Raw genomic sequence first — 17,787 nt, forward strand, 5'->3', positions numbered from 1 at the left:
TAAATTGCAGGATCATTCGAAGATGGAGTGGATCCCAGATCCCAGAATTCACTGTTGTTTTGAGAATTAGCACAGTGTAGAGGATATGGCCCGAATTTTAGACTTAGAAAAGACCTGGTATTCAACTTGGCATTTGACCACCTTGTAGTGGAACAGTTACAGAACAGGACTTTTGCAGATCTGTTTGGAGGGAGTGTAAAATGAGATGTCATCTAGCACTGAGTAGGAGCTTTGTATCCATTAGTTTCTACTTCAGTCACGATTTAGCTTTTTTAAAAATGTAGAATAATTTTTTATATACTGTTTTCCATATTGAGTTTTGAGACATTACTTTTATTTAAGCCAACAGCTTGATAAAAGGAGCTGTTTGTTAGAGACGGTCCTGTAAGTACCTTGTAACCTGATAGATTTGTGTGCAAGGGTAAGCAGGATACAGATGAAGCCCTCCCCACCTGGAAGCCTAGAACCTGGGCACTGAACACGTAATACAAACTCCTAGAGCTGGCACACTCTGCATATGGCAGATTCGTAAACCATCTGTTTGCTATTTTTTAAATACTACCCTTAAGTTCGCCTAAGTCAGAGGTTAACAAAATGAACATAAACCCAGAATTTTGGAACTGCTTGGTAATTCATGCACAGAGAAATACTTGTTTTCTAGACGAATGCACTACATTATTGTCTTGTGTGTGAAATTGGTATATGTACATGTTAGACGACTGTGAGATTGAGGGTCCCAGTACAGAGCTCTTAGGGCCCCGGAATACTCCCCCGCTTCTTCCAGTTCCTGGCAGCTGTGTGCACACACTCTTTTGAGTCATCCAGGCGCAAGACAAGCAGTTTCCCATCCTGAAGCTCTTAAGGCTAAGGGGCTGGAGGGGATACGCTGGGATGTGGCCGTTAACCTAAAATTTTGCATAAATCCAGCCTCCACTCCCCTGCAAAGACTCAGCCCTGTCCTTTCACCTTCCTCAAGGCGATTTTTTCGGGGCGGGGGAGGAGAGGAGAGGAAAGGCGGAAAACTCAGGCAGACTGCGCTCAGAGCACCGGGAGGAAGCGTGGAGTGGATTAGACTAGGTACTTGTGGGGAGGGGAGACCGCGGCCCGGCTGGAAACGGAAGGGCTGCACGCGGCGCAGGGCGGTCGCCGGCAGGGGGAGGCCCGGGCCCTGGGGAGCCAGCTGGCGGGGCGCTGGCGCGGCAGGTCCAGACGCCTGGTGCCCACCATGGCTGGGCGGGCTGCGGTTACGCAAGCCGCAGCCCCCTTGGCCTCCCTCCACGCCGGCCCGCGCCCCTCCCTCCACTCTGCCAACACTCGCTCTTTCTCTCCCCTGTGTTTTCAAACAGGAAGTGCACGTCTGTCTGTAACGTGCTGCCGGGTCCCAGGATGGAGGAGTGAAGTCTCCGCGTTGCGGCGGGTTCCAGCCTGCGGAGCCCACCGGAAGCCGAGTCCCCGGAGAGCGCCCTGAGGGAGCGGGGTGGCCGCCTGGTCCAGGTGCGTGGGGCCGGGTCGGGAGCCCACGGGGCAGGGCGCGGAACTGTCACTGGCCACCGCCCGCCCGCCCAAGTGCCGCTGAGCCGGATCTCCGGTTCTGCGCTGCAGCCTGACTTGTGTGCATTTTCTTGGTTGCGCCCCACGTACTGCTTTCTCCCTCAAGGGTCTCTGCCAAACTCTGTCGCAGCGCGGCTGGGGTGCTGAACCTCGGGTGGGATCTCCCGAGCTTACTAGGCAGGAGCTTTCCAGACTGGGCTGCCTGGGTCCAGGAGTCCCCAGCCGTCCTCTGCTCCTCTCCTGCTGCTGCTGCTGCTGCTACCACCGCTGCTACCGCTACCGCTACCGCCGCTGCTGCCTGAAGCAGTGGCTCTTTGTTCTTCACTCGCTGGCCTGGGCTTATCTGCATAAATGTTCTGGGAGGCTTGGGTGTTAAGAGTGGTGCGTGCGATTGTGAGAGGTGGGGTCCTAGGCAGGGGAAGAGGATGAGCTTAGGTCAAGTGTAAGGTGGAAGGGAGATCAGGGAGTCTTCGTGTCCGGTCTCAGAAATTCCACCTCTTGAGGCGATGAAACAGAGGAGTCCTGCTCTTTGCTTTCTATTTTGGGGGAGCCAGGACATTGGGAACTGAGGGAGTTAGTGATGCAGACATACATGGAAAGGTAGTGACCAGGAATGAAGGACAACTAGTGCTGAGCTGTTTAGTCTGGTGTCTGGCTTGTTAACTCCAGTTGTGGTTTCTTAGCCAGGCTCCCTTGCTGAGATAGGGTACTTTTAAAGGTAAGAGCCAGGCATCTTTATTCAATACATTCCATTTTCCATCAGACTAAAATTGAGAATTGTTTTTAAAAAAATACACTAGGTGACTTATAATTTCACTTTCATATCTTCATCTCAGAGGTTCATAGGTGGAAAACAGAACACTCGAGGAAAAGGTTGGTTTTATGCACCGACTTTTTGCTTCTTCATTTCCCTGGCAGGTCCTATCTGTACAGACTACGTCAGGCTGACTTCTCCCCCAATGAAAGCCCAGCTTGTTTCTCCACCCATATTTTTATCTACCTGTTAAAACAGGAGAAACACTAGGGAAGGTGGGGGTGGCTGAGAAGTATCAGTTTGATGAGAAGATTGGCTTCAAATTAAATGTTTGAACAAGATTGAAGCAAGTAGCACCTTTTTACTCTATTTTGGTGGAAGGGATGTGAACAAATGACTAGTTGGAAGGAAAGTGAGATTCTGCAAAGAAGGGTCTCTCACTGTAGCAAGGAAGGAAGTGCATAATGACAGTATTACATGCATTTAGCGCCTTCAGATTATTGGGCCTCCAAGCTTCTTCAGGAAGCAGGGTTAGCTGTAATTAAATTCATGATGATGTGGAATGCTTGACTACCATTCTAACTTGAAAATTTTATAATAAAATATGTTACTACATAATTAATTTTTGCTTTGAAAGATAAATCTTTTGTAGGCAGGTAACCTGGTAAATTTGTACTGCTTCCTCCCTTCCTTGTCTTTTTTTTGTAAGCAGTATGGCGGTAATTTGAATGATAAGATCCCATTATTCTAATAGTCCTTCAGAACTTTAATCTCTTTTAAAATGCAGCTGCTTTGAGCATTTGTGATAATATCGATAATTGGCATAATTGTGTTAGCAGTAAGTAGCCAAGATACACTATGAGAACTGAGGAATTAATTTCATCTCTTTCTTGATACATAGATGTGAGCTTCTGAAATTTGAATTTAATTGTAAATTGTGTTTAAGTCTCTTCTTTTACCAAATACATCATGAGATAAAAGTGAAAACAAGTCATTAAGAGAGACACTTGAAAGACCTGTACAACCATAGTATTTCGCTTCTGTTTTATACCCAGGTATACACCTGGTCCTCTGGTTCATTAATTTATTTGAGGACTTTCTTCAGCATCTGTCACCCTGCTTCAAGATAAAGTAGAACAGACTTCATGACCCCCCAAATCTGTTCTCTATTTAGGAACAGGATTTATGCCTACTCTAGCAGAATTTAATAATAAATAATAGGAATAATAATAACTAGTCTTTAGATTACCATTTTGTGTTTATAGAACACATTTTCTAGAGCGCATTTATGATGTGTCACTACTCTTTGTAACAGTGTGGTGAAATAGGATTTATTTACTTCATTTTATGGAGAGAGAAAACTGAGTTTGAGAAAATGTGACTTGTTCATGGTCATATTAGTAAATGGAGATGCTAGGACTTGAACAAGTCTGATTTTCTTTCTCTCTTTTAATTTTTTAATTAAAAAATTTTTTTTGCTACCACAATTCTAATGGCATGTTTTAACTTACAGATATCTTATTCAAGCCTTAGTGAACAGTAGCTTTTGGAAGGGTCAGATTAGCATATTTTAACTTTTTATAATAAGAAACAACAACACTTCTGGTTTATCTGTAGGACAGTGTACATCACAGAAAAGAGATAATAAATTAATAAATGATGTATATGATGCTCCCTACATCTGCTTACCATACATATATACTATTCCACCATTATACATAGCTTCCCAACTCCTCCATCCTAGTTCATGTTAACCCACTGAAAAGCCAGCATTATGGAAAGACAAGTAAACCTATCTACACTTAGAAATATATTAAATATTTTTGTAATATTCCTCAGATGAAAAGTTTATTTTTTCTTATCTTTACAGTGCTTAAAGTTGAGGCTCTCTTTACCTAGGGGTTTATGTTGTATTGAAAGGAATATAAATTAAAACTTGGAGTACATTTTCACTGAATTAGAAAGTGCTGGATGAATTTTTTTCCTCCAACAATTGTGTATCTGTAGCAATCTGTAATTTCACCTCTATAAAATTGTGTTATAAAGTATCAGGAGAAAGAGGAGAAAGTAGGGAGGAAGAAGGAGATAGGCTGAGTGATCTTTCTTTTATAAGTGAGGGATGAGATGATAGTATATTTTCTTAATAGACAATGAATGCACTGCCATTTCTGTCTGTTTTGGACGGTTGCAATAGCTTGTGAATTAAGAATGAAAGGGTAACTACTAGCTTTGATGTTAAATGCCAAGGAAAAGTTTATGGCCAAGAGAGGACTCGGAGTGGAGATAAATGTGTGTTAGAATTTTTATTTTTTTCAAATCCCTCTCTTTTTTCTTCATTTCTGTTAAAAAATAGAAATTATCTTCAGTTGGAAATTGTAAACTTTAAAGCAATGGTTTTCAACCATTACAAAAGTCAGGAAGCTTTTATTTAATATCAAAGATTTTGACTTAAGAGTTTTACTAATTATTTCTGATGATTGCTAATATTTAATGACAAAGTGACTTTAATATCACTCAGCTGAATATATGTTATAAATAATGATCACAGCATCTTCCTGGATTTGTTAAATAGTAGTACATATACGTGTGAGACGAATTTGGTCTACAGACATCTGCCAGGACTCTGAAGTCCCCAGGCCAGAAGTCAGGACCAAAGTAAAACAACTAACTGCTCCAGGCTAAAAATACTGAAGTGGTCATGTAAAAGGTGCATGTGTTATCCATCAGGTTATAAAGATTCCCAGGTGGAAATTCTCCTGTTCGTTGTACGTAAAATGCATGATGTGTAAAGACCTGACTTTAGATCTTCTCTGGTTTCTGGGTTAATTGTTTTTCATGGTTAGCTTGGTGGTCTTGCAGTTACTCGGTCATAGGTAACTGCATTTCTTCTAAGAGCATGCTCCCTGCAGAACTTTTAGAACAGCCCTTCCTCGTGTTTGTAGAGTTCGGACTCTGACACCATTTGCAGAATCATCACTGTGACAATTGCTGCCACCAGCAGCCTTATTCATTTCCTAGAAGCTAAAAGAGGCTTCCCAACCATACTCTTTTCAATTTTCAATAAATATATGGAAGGAGAGAGGTTATTTATTTCTGTTCTTAGTGGGAAAAACTGACACGTAGGTTCATATTGAATCAGTCTCTGGTTTCCGTGCCTGTTGCTGTGGCTTGGTTATTCTGTTTAAGATGGGGTGGGCAGGGCACCAAAACCTATTAGGGTTAGTGGAGGATATTCTTTTTTCTGGTTAAAAATCACTTCTTACTTATTGAACACCTTGTATGTGCTAGACAACTTACGTAAATTATCTCTGATTCTTCTAGTACTGTGCAGGGTAAGTAATATTCCCATTTTATAGATGATGAAACTAAGGCAGGAATAGATTATAACTTTATTTTATGGATGTCTTCTTTTTAAAAACATTTTAAAATTTTTAAATTTTAAATTACATACAATATGTTATTAGTTTCTGGTGTACACTATAGTGAGTAGACATTTATATGACTTAAAACGTGATCATCCCAAGAAGGACATTGCAACTTATCCAAGTCACATGGACTTCGGTCCATGTTTCTCAGTCTCACATGAAAACATTCCCCTCCTTACATCTACTTCTTTCTCTGTCCTTAAGTTCAACTATAAAGAAAAATGTTAATGTTTTGTTTAGTCTTACCTACCTTTCAGCAAAGGTTCTGTTAAAACCATAGAGAATATGCAGACTTTAGGAATAAAGACACATAGAGTCAACCTTTATATAAACATTTTTGGCTTTTATGCAGTATGAATTTGCTCTGTTCTGAAGAAGCTTAGGTATAATAAATCTATTGGTGAGAGTTTCTTGAGGCTGTATTGTCAAAAACAACATTGCTGAATCTTAGAAAATAAGCATACTAATTTGACTAGGAACTGTGCATATTGTTGTCAGGTTTATGTCTCCATGTGAATACTACATGATGATTCCTTTTTTATTAATAAATTTTCTGATTTTAACCAATTTGATAGATGTTAATTGTAACTCATATTTTAATTTTGCCTTTTTTTTTTTTCAGGTAAGGTTGAGCATCTCTTTATCTAATTTAATTCCTTTTCTGTGAATTGGGTCCCCTTCCTTTTTCTTGTAAGAGGTTCCTTAAAAGAATTCTTGTAGAGTTCCTTGTATATTCTAGAAAGTAATCTCTTGTTACCTGTAGATACTGTGGGTATTTTCTCCTAGTATGTGACTTACCTGATAACTTTGCATATGGTACATTTCATTAACTAACAACAACAAAACAAATCTTTAATTTTAATGTAGTTGAACCCACCAATTTTTAATATTCCATTCTATACATTTTGAGTTATTTAAGAAGTCTTTTTCTATTCTAGGCTGACAATATAGTCTCTTCATACTTCATTAGTTTTATAAATTTACTCTTATTTGGGTTTTTAAAATTCTTTGCAATTGGAGATATAAGGAATAAATCCATTTTTATTTAAAAAAAAAAAAGGTCATATTGTGAGCCAGTTTCCCATCACTATTTTCCAGATAATCAATTCTTCACAGATTTTTGGTGCTACTTTTAGCATATAAACATACATTTAAACATATCTTTTTCTGAGCTCTCTGGTTTGTTCATGTGGGATATTTGTGTACTTCTGGATCTTGGATATACTTTTTAAGTTACTGTGGTTTTGAAATATGTCTTAGCTTGTTACATTTACATTTATATTACTTGCTTTTAGTAGCATAATTATTATAAATTTAAAAGTTCAAAACTATTTTAGATTATTTTAGGTAGGTTTCTTGCTCTTGTTTGCATCTGTATTAACTCTTTACCTCTGCAAATATATTTTCTAGAAATGTGTTTACTTCTCTGGGAACATTCTCTAATTAATTTAGTAACATAATTTTAACACTGTTGACATTGCATTTTCTTCTCAGTTTTATTTTTCTTTTTAACAATTATGGCTGCCTTTCACGCTTGGTCATCTATTAGGACAGTGGGTGTCTCACATCAAGGGCTTCTCTTCTTAGTTCTCTGCATGTGCTTATCAAGCTGAGATGTGCCTTCCTGGTATGGCTCTTGAATAAATGTTTTATGAGGTGTGATGCCATAATACACGGCTGAACACTCTTGAAAGCCTGTTAATTATAGATGTCTCTTTATTAATGGGAAAACATTGCCAGTTTCAGCTGGATTCTCCAAGTTTATTTTCCTCCACTCTGTACTCAGTTCACTGTGTCTCATTCTCTTTAAGTCTCCAATTTACGTCACACTGAGTGCTAGGTCACTTTATTTGGTAAGTGGACGTTTACATCTGTATACAGAATACAGTACACTTTTCCCTTGGTTTATGAAATGTGATGAAACCATGTTGTACAAAACATGGTTTATTGTTATATGTGAATGTGAAATTTGGGGGGGGGATTGTGGACTCAAATACATATTGCATGACATGGTTCATCTAAAGTCAAAGATGTTACCCTTAGCTACCAGTTCCAGAATTATATTGGTAATAAGCTGTATTTTACTTTTCTTTTGTTTGCAGTTCTTAAGGTGCTTTATGGATATAAGGGAGGGTTGCAGTCTACTAAAATTTACTACGTTCACACAAAGTCCAATAGAATTATAATTTAGAATGTTCTAGAGTCCAAAACTTGTTTAAACAGATAATAGTAATGTCCTTGGGCTGTTGGAATTGTTCTCCTCTTGTGCATTAAACAGGATTTATTAGGTATTCACCAGAGTTTGAGTAGAATAGCCCCAGCTACTGACCTGACTGAACGTACATACCCAGGACAGGACTTCATCAAGGTGGACTTTTTGCATTTCTTATTCCGTTTCCTCTGTCCACCTCACAGAGGTCAGATCCACCTGTCTTAACCATCCTTCTCACTCAGTTATTCTGATATCATTGACAGCCAAGCTTCTTCATCCATTCAGCAGACATTTGCTGAGCTCTAAACTTAAATCCTAGTTTTTTTATCTCTCTTCCTCTTACCTGCTGTGTTCCAGTGGTGCTAAGTTCTGAAGATATTCTGAAGATACATTGTGTATATGACAAAGTGCTTGACCTCAGAAGATAGATATATAAATCATTAACTGGATCTTACAATGTGAGGCACTTTACAGCAATACAATATGATAAGTAGTAATGGAGAGTGGGGTACAAAGGAGAGAGTGATTTGTTTTCTCATTAGTAAGGGAATAATTAATAAAGAAGGGGATTTTGGTGCTGAATATTGAAGGGATAAGATAAAACTATTTACCAGGCTGAATAGGAGGGGTGAGGGGACAGAAGAAACAGCCCAGGTTCAGAGCCCGGAATTTGCTCATTGTGTGAGAAACACCATATGAGTTAGTGGAGCAGAGAGATCGCGGTGTGGTGGGGTGAAGAGGCTGGAGGTGCCTCTTGGTGCTGATTCTTGGTCCAGCCTTGTGTTGGGCCTTATGTGCTCCTTCTGGCAGTGCAGACTTTTTCCTGAGGGAATTGTGGAAACATCCTTGGTGGGATAAATGTTCAAATTACTGTTTTAAGATAATGTGAAAAGGAAGCAAGGAGAAGTTCAGTGCTATTAAAATAATCCAGGTGGAAGTAATGAAGACTGGAACTAAGGTGATGGTGGGAAAGGAGAGGAGAGGATGGATTTGAGAATTATTTAGGAGAATTACGGATTTGATGACAAGTGGGAGGGAGGAAAAAAAATGATGACTCTCGATGTCTCTGGTTGGGAAGATTAATTGTCTGAGGTATCATTAGGGTGGAAAACATAAGAGGAGCAAGTTTGGAGAGAGAATAGTGAGTTTAGTTTGAAGTCAAGTTGGGGTGCCTGTGTAGTATTCAGCTGATCTTTGGAGGCCTAGGCCCCAGGAGAGAAGTCAGGGCTGGAGACATGTATTAGGAAGTGACTAAAGTGATGGTTTTGTCTGTGAATGTAGTTGAGATCCACCAGGGATGGCCAGGGGACCAAATTCTGAGCAGACAAAAGGAGAAGCAAGGAATAGAGAATCAAAATGGTAGTAATATTGGTATTTTTCTTTGTTTCCATATATTCTTTTGTTTCCTTATATTGTGGTTGAGAATACTGGAGTAACCAAAGGTAGAAGAGAGAATAACTAATGGAGTATGGTTCCAAAAAAGACAGGGTGGCCAAGGACCAGAGTGTAAGCATGCTCAGAATAGGGACTTGTTTTGGCAGAGAATAGGGACGTTCATTACTTTGGGACAGGCGAGGACCAGATAAAGATATGTATGATGGTAGATTAGTGTGCAAGTAGAGGGGAAAGAAGTTGAGAAAGGTCATTCCTGATGACTTGTGTTTTCTCAGTAAAGTAGGAGCAGATGAAATCTGCTGAGATTGAGGAGGCCTGGGGAAGACATTTCAAAGTTTGTAACAATTAACTTGGAAAAAGGAGCTCACTGATTTAAAAGGATGAGTAATAGTAATAAGTCATTGAGGGCCTAGTTGGGATTTTGTCAGTGGATTAGGTGCTGATGGTAGGTTTTTTGTGTTGTGTTTTGTTTTGTTTTCTGGTTGATAGAGTAAGATGAATATTATAAATGACCTTTTGAAATAAAATACACGGGCCTTGCCTGAAATGTGAAGATGGTGTCAGGGGAAGGGAGGGAAAATAAGACAAAAGGAGAAATAGATTGAGTATTAGGGAACTTGAGTCTAGTCTTAGTTCTTCCATTAACAGGGTATGGCTTTAGGGAAGTCAACTAATGTCACTGAGCCTCATTTTCCTCATCTTTTAGCGGGGGAAGTTACACTTAATGTCTTCTGAAGTCTCTTGTAATTCTCAGAATTTCTGTGAGACTTTTACATCATTAGACAAATATGAGTACACAGAAAAATAAGAGTGGTTAGATTCCTGTCATTTATCATTCATGAGTTTTCTGAGAGCAACTGTAACACCAGTGCCTTTGGAGAGTTGACAATGTGAAACATGAGACCAGGACAGCTGTCAGTTGACCGTGCCCAAGTGCTTGCTACTAGGCTGCTCCTGGCATTGGAAGAGAGGAGGCACGCCCGGGCAGAGGGACCAGGAGCATGGGCTGCGATGGGAGCTGAGTGCCATGGGCCCCTGAGACATCAGCAGGCCATTTCATAAAGGTGGTGGTGGTGGTGGTCTTTGCCTTCATCATCTGTGTTGTTTCTTTCCCTGTATGATTGAGTTTTATTTTCACTGGGTTTATTTCTCCCTCTTGGTTAGACGTGTGGTAGTGTAGAATTCAACATTTGAAGAAGGCTAAGCATATTGACAGCATCTTAAGTTTTTTCTCCTTCCTATCTCCTTCACTACACCTTGATTTTCTTTGCCTGTAGAAATCAGAAACACTTTGAAGCATTTCATCAGTCTTCTCAGTTGGGTGTGTGCTTACCCTGGAAGGTTTACTCTTCAAAGCCATTTAACTGTCTCTGCCTCCTATTAAGAAGAACAGAAATGACATCTTAAAGCCCTAGAGGTGTGGCTAAATTAGAAGGTGAATCCAGATCAGGTGAGTGGCTCCAGACATTATTGTAATAATTTAACAAGCCCAAACAGGTGACAGGACACTTTTAAAAATTAAGCTTCTAATCTTTCTCTCTGCTGTTACATATTTGAAAGAATTTTTTTTTCTTCATTAAGCTATATTATGCAACTTTATGCTTAGAAAATTCTTCCCAGGAAGAAACAGGGTGTAACAGTTTATGTGAGGCATTAAAAAAAAATTTTTTTTTTACCTTGCCCTGGTTGGTGTGGCTTGGTGGATTGAGCACCGGCCTGCAAACTGAAAGGTTGCCGGTTTCAGTCCCGGTCAGGGCACATGCCTGGGTTGTGGGCCAGGTCCCTAGTTGGGGGTGTGAGAGAGGCAACCGATCAATATCTCTCTCACACATTGATGTTTCTTCCCCTCCCTTACCGTTTCTCTAAAAGTAAATAAATAAATAAAAATATTTTTTAATTTACCTTTTAGCTGAAGTCTGAGAATACTATTCTCTCTCCACCTCCCTGCTGTAGTGTCTTTCTGAAAGTCTTAATTTATTCACATAATTAAATATTCTTCAAAGTGAGATATAGTTAAAAAGTTAAAGCCATGTAAACTGTGAAATTAAAACATAGTCTAAAAATGTGTTCTTTCATTTCCTGAGAAACAACAGGAAGGATTTGCTTTCTCAAAATAAACTAAGTAGCCTGACTGAACTCAGTAGTGGAGATCAAAGATTCCTGCATCATCTCACAATGGGAAATTCTCAGGCATTTCTTTTCTAAGCTCAGAAAATCAAATGTAATACTATTTAAAAACAAACAAATAAGAAAGCAACACACGAGGAACCAGGATATGTATGTACATTTCAGAAACATACCTTTAGGATATGTGAAATTGTCTGAGCCTAAATGTTGACTGTTTCATGATGTCTAAGAGAGGCCATTTCTAAGATGTGTTTGATTAGAGGGGTATGCTAGACATGCAGCAATGGAACATGTCCTTCCTGGCATTAAATTTAGGAAGAAGAAAACCATATTGTACCTAAACATGAACTTGCTGGATCAGTAAATTTTTTCATAGCTTTGTTAGTAAGAAAAGTTTAGCAGCTCATGTTGAATGTTGAGCTACACACATTGAAGGAGAAATCTACTACAGTAATTTTATTTAAATATATACATATATGTACATACACATACACTCTCAGGTAGGAATGAGGAAATTTGTTAATAATTCTGTGCTTCCAGAAACAAGGAGTGAGAGCCCTTTTTAAAGAAGGGTAATCTGTCGTGTTATGGCTGGCAGATTTGTTTGTGAGAAACAAGCAAGATCAGGGAGAAATATTGAAATTAAGTATTCATCTATTAATTTGTGGGCTCAAATAATGCACAATTCTATGTTCCTCAAGTAGTATAAAATAGGTTAGCATTTTGAAATATTGGACAGTATATATATTGGGAAAAGTATATATACATTGAGAAATTTATAGACTATCTCAATAGACTAGTCTTACTGCACTTGTCTTTCAAGAAAAGGTAGAAAAACAGATCTCAGAGCAGTTTACACCTTATTTTCTCCATTTCTTCCTTTATTTTTAACATATCACTTAATATTTACAGTGGGTCTCTTACAGAAAATATATATTTTGGTATTTGTTTTTAATATTGCCTGACAATCTGTGTCTTGGATTGGTGTATTTAGATGATTCACCTTTAAAATGATTATTGATATGGTTGGGCCGATATCTACAATGTTTGTAACTGTTTTCTATGTATTGCACTTGCTCTTTCTTTTTTCCCTTTTTAGATATTTCTGCCTTCTATGGGTTTAGGTGAACATTTTATATGATTGCATTTTATCTCCTCCTTTAGCCTATCAAGTTATACTTCCCTTACAAAATTTTTAGTGGTTACCCTAGAGTTTACAATTGATCTCACTTTCTAAAACTAAAACTAAAACATATTTGTTTGTATACACATAGAAAAAAAATTGGAATGATATATAGCAAGGTAGTAACTGTAATTACCTTTGGGTAGTAGGATTATACAAGACTTTAACTGTATTTTTTATAGCTTTTGTATTTTTTAGTAGCGAGCAGGTATTTCTCTTATAATCAGAAACAAGAAGACTCTTCATTTGGAAGAGAAAAGAAGAAGTCAGACAAACCGAGAATCTCCCATGCTTCTACAATTTATACCCTCTCTTTGTTCCCAGCTTGAGATAAGCACATTGTCCCACAACCACCTCACTCCACTGGCAGGTTTGCTGCTCCTCACCTTGCACTGGGAAGGCTGTCGATTCCTGTCCTGGGCCTTCTCTGCCTGCGCAATGAGAAGGAACCCTCAGAATATTTCCATTTAATACAGAGTTAATCAAACTCCTCTGTTTCTGCATAATTAAGTTCTTTTCTGTATAGAATGTCCTTATGCCTTTTAATGTTTTTCAGGAAACAATGAGTAGACTAAGAACACTTGAAAACTAAACTATAGCTTTTCACACAAAATTTAAAATAATTCTTTGGCTTCCTGGTATGAAGTCTGCTCTTTTTGGGCGCGTATTGCGGATACTGGCTGTGGTAATAAGTGAAGAGATTGTAACTAAGTTGAGGCTGTCGGTCTGTCTGATTTTCAGGAAACTCTGTTCCCCTTGTGAAAGTTTAGAGAAAATTAACATTACTGTTCTTTTTTACTGATGTTGATTATATCTTCTGAATTCATTGCTCAGTGTAAACATGAAATGTGGATTTTTAAAAATGGTTAATCTGTCATGTATTTTTAAAGAAAGTCATAAATTTTATAAATACCACAGTTTGTTAGCCTGTAACATTGGGAAATTTCTCTAGTGCTGCTTATCTGCTTCATTCAAGTTAACAAAAGACAAGCAAAGCTTTCTGAGTCTTTGAAAGTAAAGAGTCTAAAAAAGCAAACTATTTTTTTCTCTTTACATTTGAAAAATTGTAGGCTTCATTTTAATATATCCTATTATTAAATCCAGGAAATATTATTAAATATAAAAAATGAGGTAGTAATCATTCAGTTAGAAGCTAATAGAATTAAACATTTAGATATAAAAAACAATTAGCAAAAATATGAAGTGTAAAAAATTCATTCATAATACATTGATTATTGCAACTGTTTTATAGTATATACAAATTTGAGAGGAATGCAAAAATATAAACAATTGCTGTTTAAGGGATTAGGAATAAAACTTAATCGATTTTTTTAATAATATTTTGTTATATACTTTACACGAAGTTGGGAGATCAGAAATCAAGTTTCCGGAGTAGCTAAGACAAGTTTAAAATATTAAAGAATGTTTGTATTTGCAGTATAAATTATAAGACTGTTTAGAGGGTGTGGGGGGTAAGGGTAAGTAACTTGACTTTTTTTAAATACTAATTTTTGAATGAGAGACTTAATGCATGAAAACAATAAAGAAACAACAATGGAAATTCTGGAGGGTTGTTAGTGTATGTTAGCCCATTTATCTAAGCATGACCTGTGTGTGTTGTCCTTGCTGCCTTTGACTTTCTGCCATCGGTCCCCTACATTATAGCGTTCTGCCTGCCTTTGTGCTTCTCAAGCACAACTGTCAAAATTACTTAAGTGAGAAATGTTTTGGAGTTAAGAACTGTAAATGGAGGAAAGAAATAATCCTCTCATTATTTTCAATACAGAGAAAGAGGATTATCTGTAACCCTGAGATTTTACCCCAAAAGAAAAGCTAGTATAATAGGTTGTCTTGGTTTATATAAATATAAACCAGAATGCTTTAATAACTACTCTTAGGAAAGGGTCATTAGCTACTAATTTTGATCTGCCTTTTTGCCTATTTATTTCGTGATGGTTCCTCTGTGTGTTTCTGGAATCATTTACTCTTTGAAAGAAGTAATGAGCTTGTGATCAGGCCAGTATGAGAGCTAGAAATTAGAGCAGTGCACTAACAAAGAGGCGAAGTCCCATTTTGTGCTTTTAGGAGGTTGCTTGTAAACAGTGAAGTGAAAATTTAAAAATTGCAAAAATGATTTTGGCAGTACCCTGTAAAAATACTGAGCATTAAAATAATTTTTCTAAATTGCCAAACTAATGTACATTTTATAAATATGTATAATATATATGAAATATTTTATGTACTTGCTAGAGTAAATTTTCCCTCCTTTTAGTGTTTAATTCTAAAGTAGTAAATCATATGTTAGCGGGCAGTAATAGTAAGGCCAAAAAGCAGCATATTAGTCTTATAATACGATTTATCAGGTAGTAATCCTACTTTATGGATGCAATCCAAAAGTGAAGTCATTCAAGTCGAAGGTCACACATTAGATGAGCTTTTCATTCCTAAGTAAGCTTTCATCAGAGCTGGGAAAGAAAGCTAACAAATCTACTTAACACAGGCTTTTATCTGAACCATTTCAAGGTAAAGAAAATGTATAATTTACGCTTTTCTGAAAGAAGTAAAAATCTCTGCACTCTCTAATGTCTCTCAAATCAGTAATATTTTAAACTGTATCTTTTATACTAAAACTTAAAGCAACTCTGATTTCTTTATTAATAGAAATAGATATACGTCATTCTTTATGAAATAACTAACCAAAGACAGGCCCACCTTCAATTGTCTTTGTAGTCAGTTGACTAATTCCAAGGTTCTTTATAAGTCCTGTTTTGAAAAATATGCAAGATTTTTTATTTTATTTTATTTTTTTGAGATTTTCCTTGGAAGTGTTTTTTTTAAGCTTTTATTTATTTTTAGAGAGAAAAATAGAGGGAGAGAAAAATGGAGGGAAAAAGAGAGCGAGAGAAACATCAGTGTGCGAGAAAAACATCAATTGGCTGCCTCTCACATGTGCCCCCAAATGGGAACTGAACCCACAACCCAGGCATGTGCCCTGACCGGGAATTGAACAAGAGACTTTTTGCTCTTCAGGACAACACCCAGCCCAACCGAGCCACACCAGTCAGGGCTTCCTTGGGATTTCTGTAACATTTTCCGTCCCTCCTTTTAGTTATTGATAGGGACTCTGGCAGGAAACGCCATGTGCTGCAGATGTGATGATCTGGGATAAGGGCAGGTGGAAATTGCAGGGAGACAGCCTTTGGCTTAAAATGAGAAATCTTTAAAGCCATCCAGACTGGACTGAAATGCCTACACTGCCTAGGGCCCAGCACTAAAGGCATCTTGGAGAGGCTGTTCATCCTTGGCCAAGGATTTAGAGAGACTAGAAATCTCCCATGGGAGGGTGGGCCAGAGATGCACTCTGAGGTCACAAAGTATGTGTATATATACCAGTCAGTCACAAGCTTTGTGTTAGATCTAACAACTCTACCGAGTACTAGTTGCGTGATCCTAGGAAAGTAATCTAAATTCTCTAAACCTCAGTTTGTTTATCTTTAAAATGAGGATAAAATGATGTGAGGCTTATCTTGTGAATTTAATGTATGTAAAACATTCGGTGTAGTTATTTTGTACAACTCACTGCTTCTGTAGCTTTTCACTCCATGACCCTTCTTTATTTTGCTCTCCATTTCATTCCTTTAGAGACTTTATTTTCTCTCCTTTTCTTGCTGTCTTCCTTACCTGTGCCTTTGGTCCTTCCAGTGGTGCCTGGGGTTCCCCTGAGCTCCTCAGGTAGCATTATCATCAATGTGTGATACCTGGGCAAGCCAGTAAGTAGCTGTTGGTCCTCTGTGTCCCTTGGATTTGACACAAGGGATGCCCTGAACACCATGATAATGCTACTTTATCTTTCCTATGAGCTTTTACTGTAGTACTTTCTGCTTCGTGGTTGATGGTCATGAAAACACTAACTGGGAGTTGGATATGAGAAAAGGCTTAGTATACAAATGGTTATGGATGTAGAAATCTGTTGGTAACGTTTAATTTTCCCTCTATTTAAGTTTCTGTTTTGGAACCAGGCTCTTAATTGCGAATGTTGTATTTGAGAGAGGAACACTATCGATGGGACAGAAGCATTCTTTTTAACAGGCATGTTTAACAACTTTGGGGAGTTGTTGTGGGTGCTAAAGGGACAACATAAATAATTTCTTCATTACATTCTATTTGAAGACCCACTTGCTTGACAGAGTGATGTCACTTAAAAATGTGAGGGAATCTCATTTGCACATACTTCATTACTTAAAGAGATCTGGTATACCATTAAAGAAATCCAGATTTTTGGAGCTAGAAGAAACCTTTGGGGCCACTCAATTCAGTGATTTTCTTTTATATATTGAAATGAAGGATCAGAGAGGTGAAGTAACTTGCTCCTTGAAACTTACTCTTGAAACATAACTCTTTGTATTTAAAAAAAGGCAAATCCGGGAGACATTATGGCAGTTTTCTTAACATTCCAACACAGCACCATGACTCCAGCCTCTGGACTTGGGAGGCATTTCTTGTGGCTCAAAGATGGTCTTTACCCTGTTTGCTTACTAAGGCATTGATGAAAAACTTTGTGTTCCTACTCAGATTCTTTCCTTTGTCCATGTTCAATGGTTTTATGAAATCTTTGCTTTATTTGATTACTCTGGCCCAGGAATGATGTAAATATGCAAATATTTGGGCAAGTTAGCTCTACTATGTATAACAGTTTTTTTACCTCTTTATCTGTGCAAGGCACTTTTATGTTTTTAAGGAGTTTATGTGAGTTAACTCTAGGAGATAGATATAATTACACCCATTTGTTAGGTCAGAAAACTGAGGCTTACAGGGCTTAAGCAACTCGTTCCTGTTTATATAGTTTATAAGCTAGAAGTAAATCCTAGTTTTCCAGACCACATGTTCATAATTGCTCCCCTTGTCTACATTTTGTGCTCCCCTTACTGCCTATGTAATGGAGAGCAGGGCATAGAATTATAGGTCTTATGGCTGATAATTCAAAGATCATCTGGCCTAGCCCCTTGACTTCCTGCAAATGAGGTGTTTATTCCTATAATTTCATACAGTAGGTATTTAAGGCCTTCTTTTTATTTATTTATTTTGTTTGTTTTCTATTTCAAAGTGAAAATGATCTTTTAGATTTTTGCTATTATGAAAG

At 38.0% G+C, this 17,787-nt stretch overlaps 1 protein-coding gene across 2 annotated transcripts in view; it reads left to right on the top strand.

Moving 5' to 3' along the window:
- Nucleotides 1–1,375: 1,375 nt before the first annotated feature.
- LRRC8D (leucine rich repeat containing 8 VRAC subunit D) overlaps nt 1,376–17,787 on the top strand; it is a 91,741-nt gene continuing 75,329 nt past the window's right edge. The window contains exon 1 of one of the 2 annotated variants that reach the window (XM_090269712.1): nt 1,376–1,494. The gene's annotated coding sequence lies outside the window, so the exon portion shown is untranslated. Of the gene's footprint in view, nt 1,495–10,714; nt 10,788–17,787 lie in introns of those variants that run through there. The other variant, XM_090269711.1, reaches the window with a different exon arrangement.

Source organism: Furipterus horrens, unplaced genomic scaffold (assembly GCF_987537825.1).
Source record: "Furipterus horrens unplaced genomic scaffold, mFurHor1.1.pri manual_scaffold_3, whole genome shotgun sequence".
NCBI classification, from domain to species: domain Eukaryota; kingdom Metazoa; phylum Chordata; class Mammalia; order Chiroptera; family Furipteridae; genus Furipterus; species Furipterus horrens.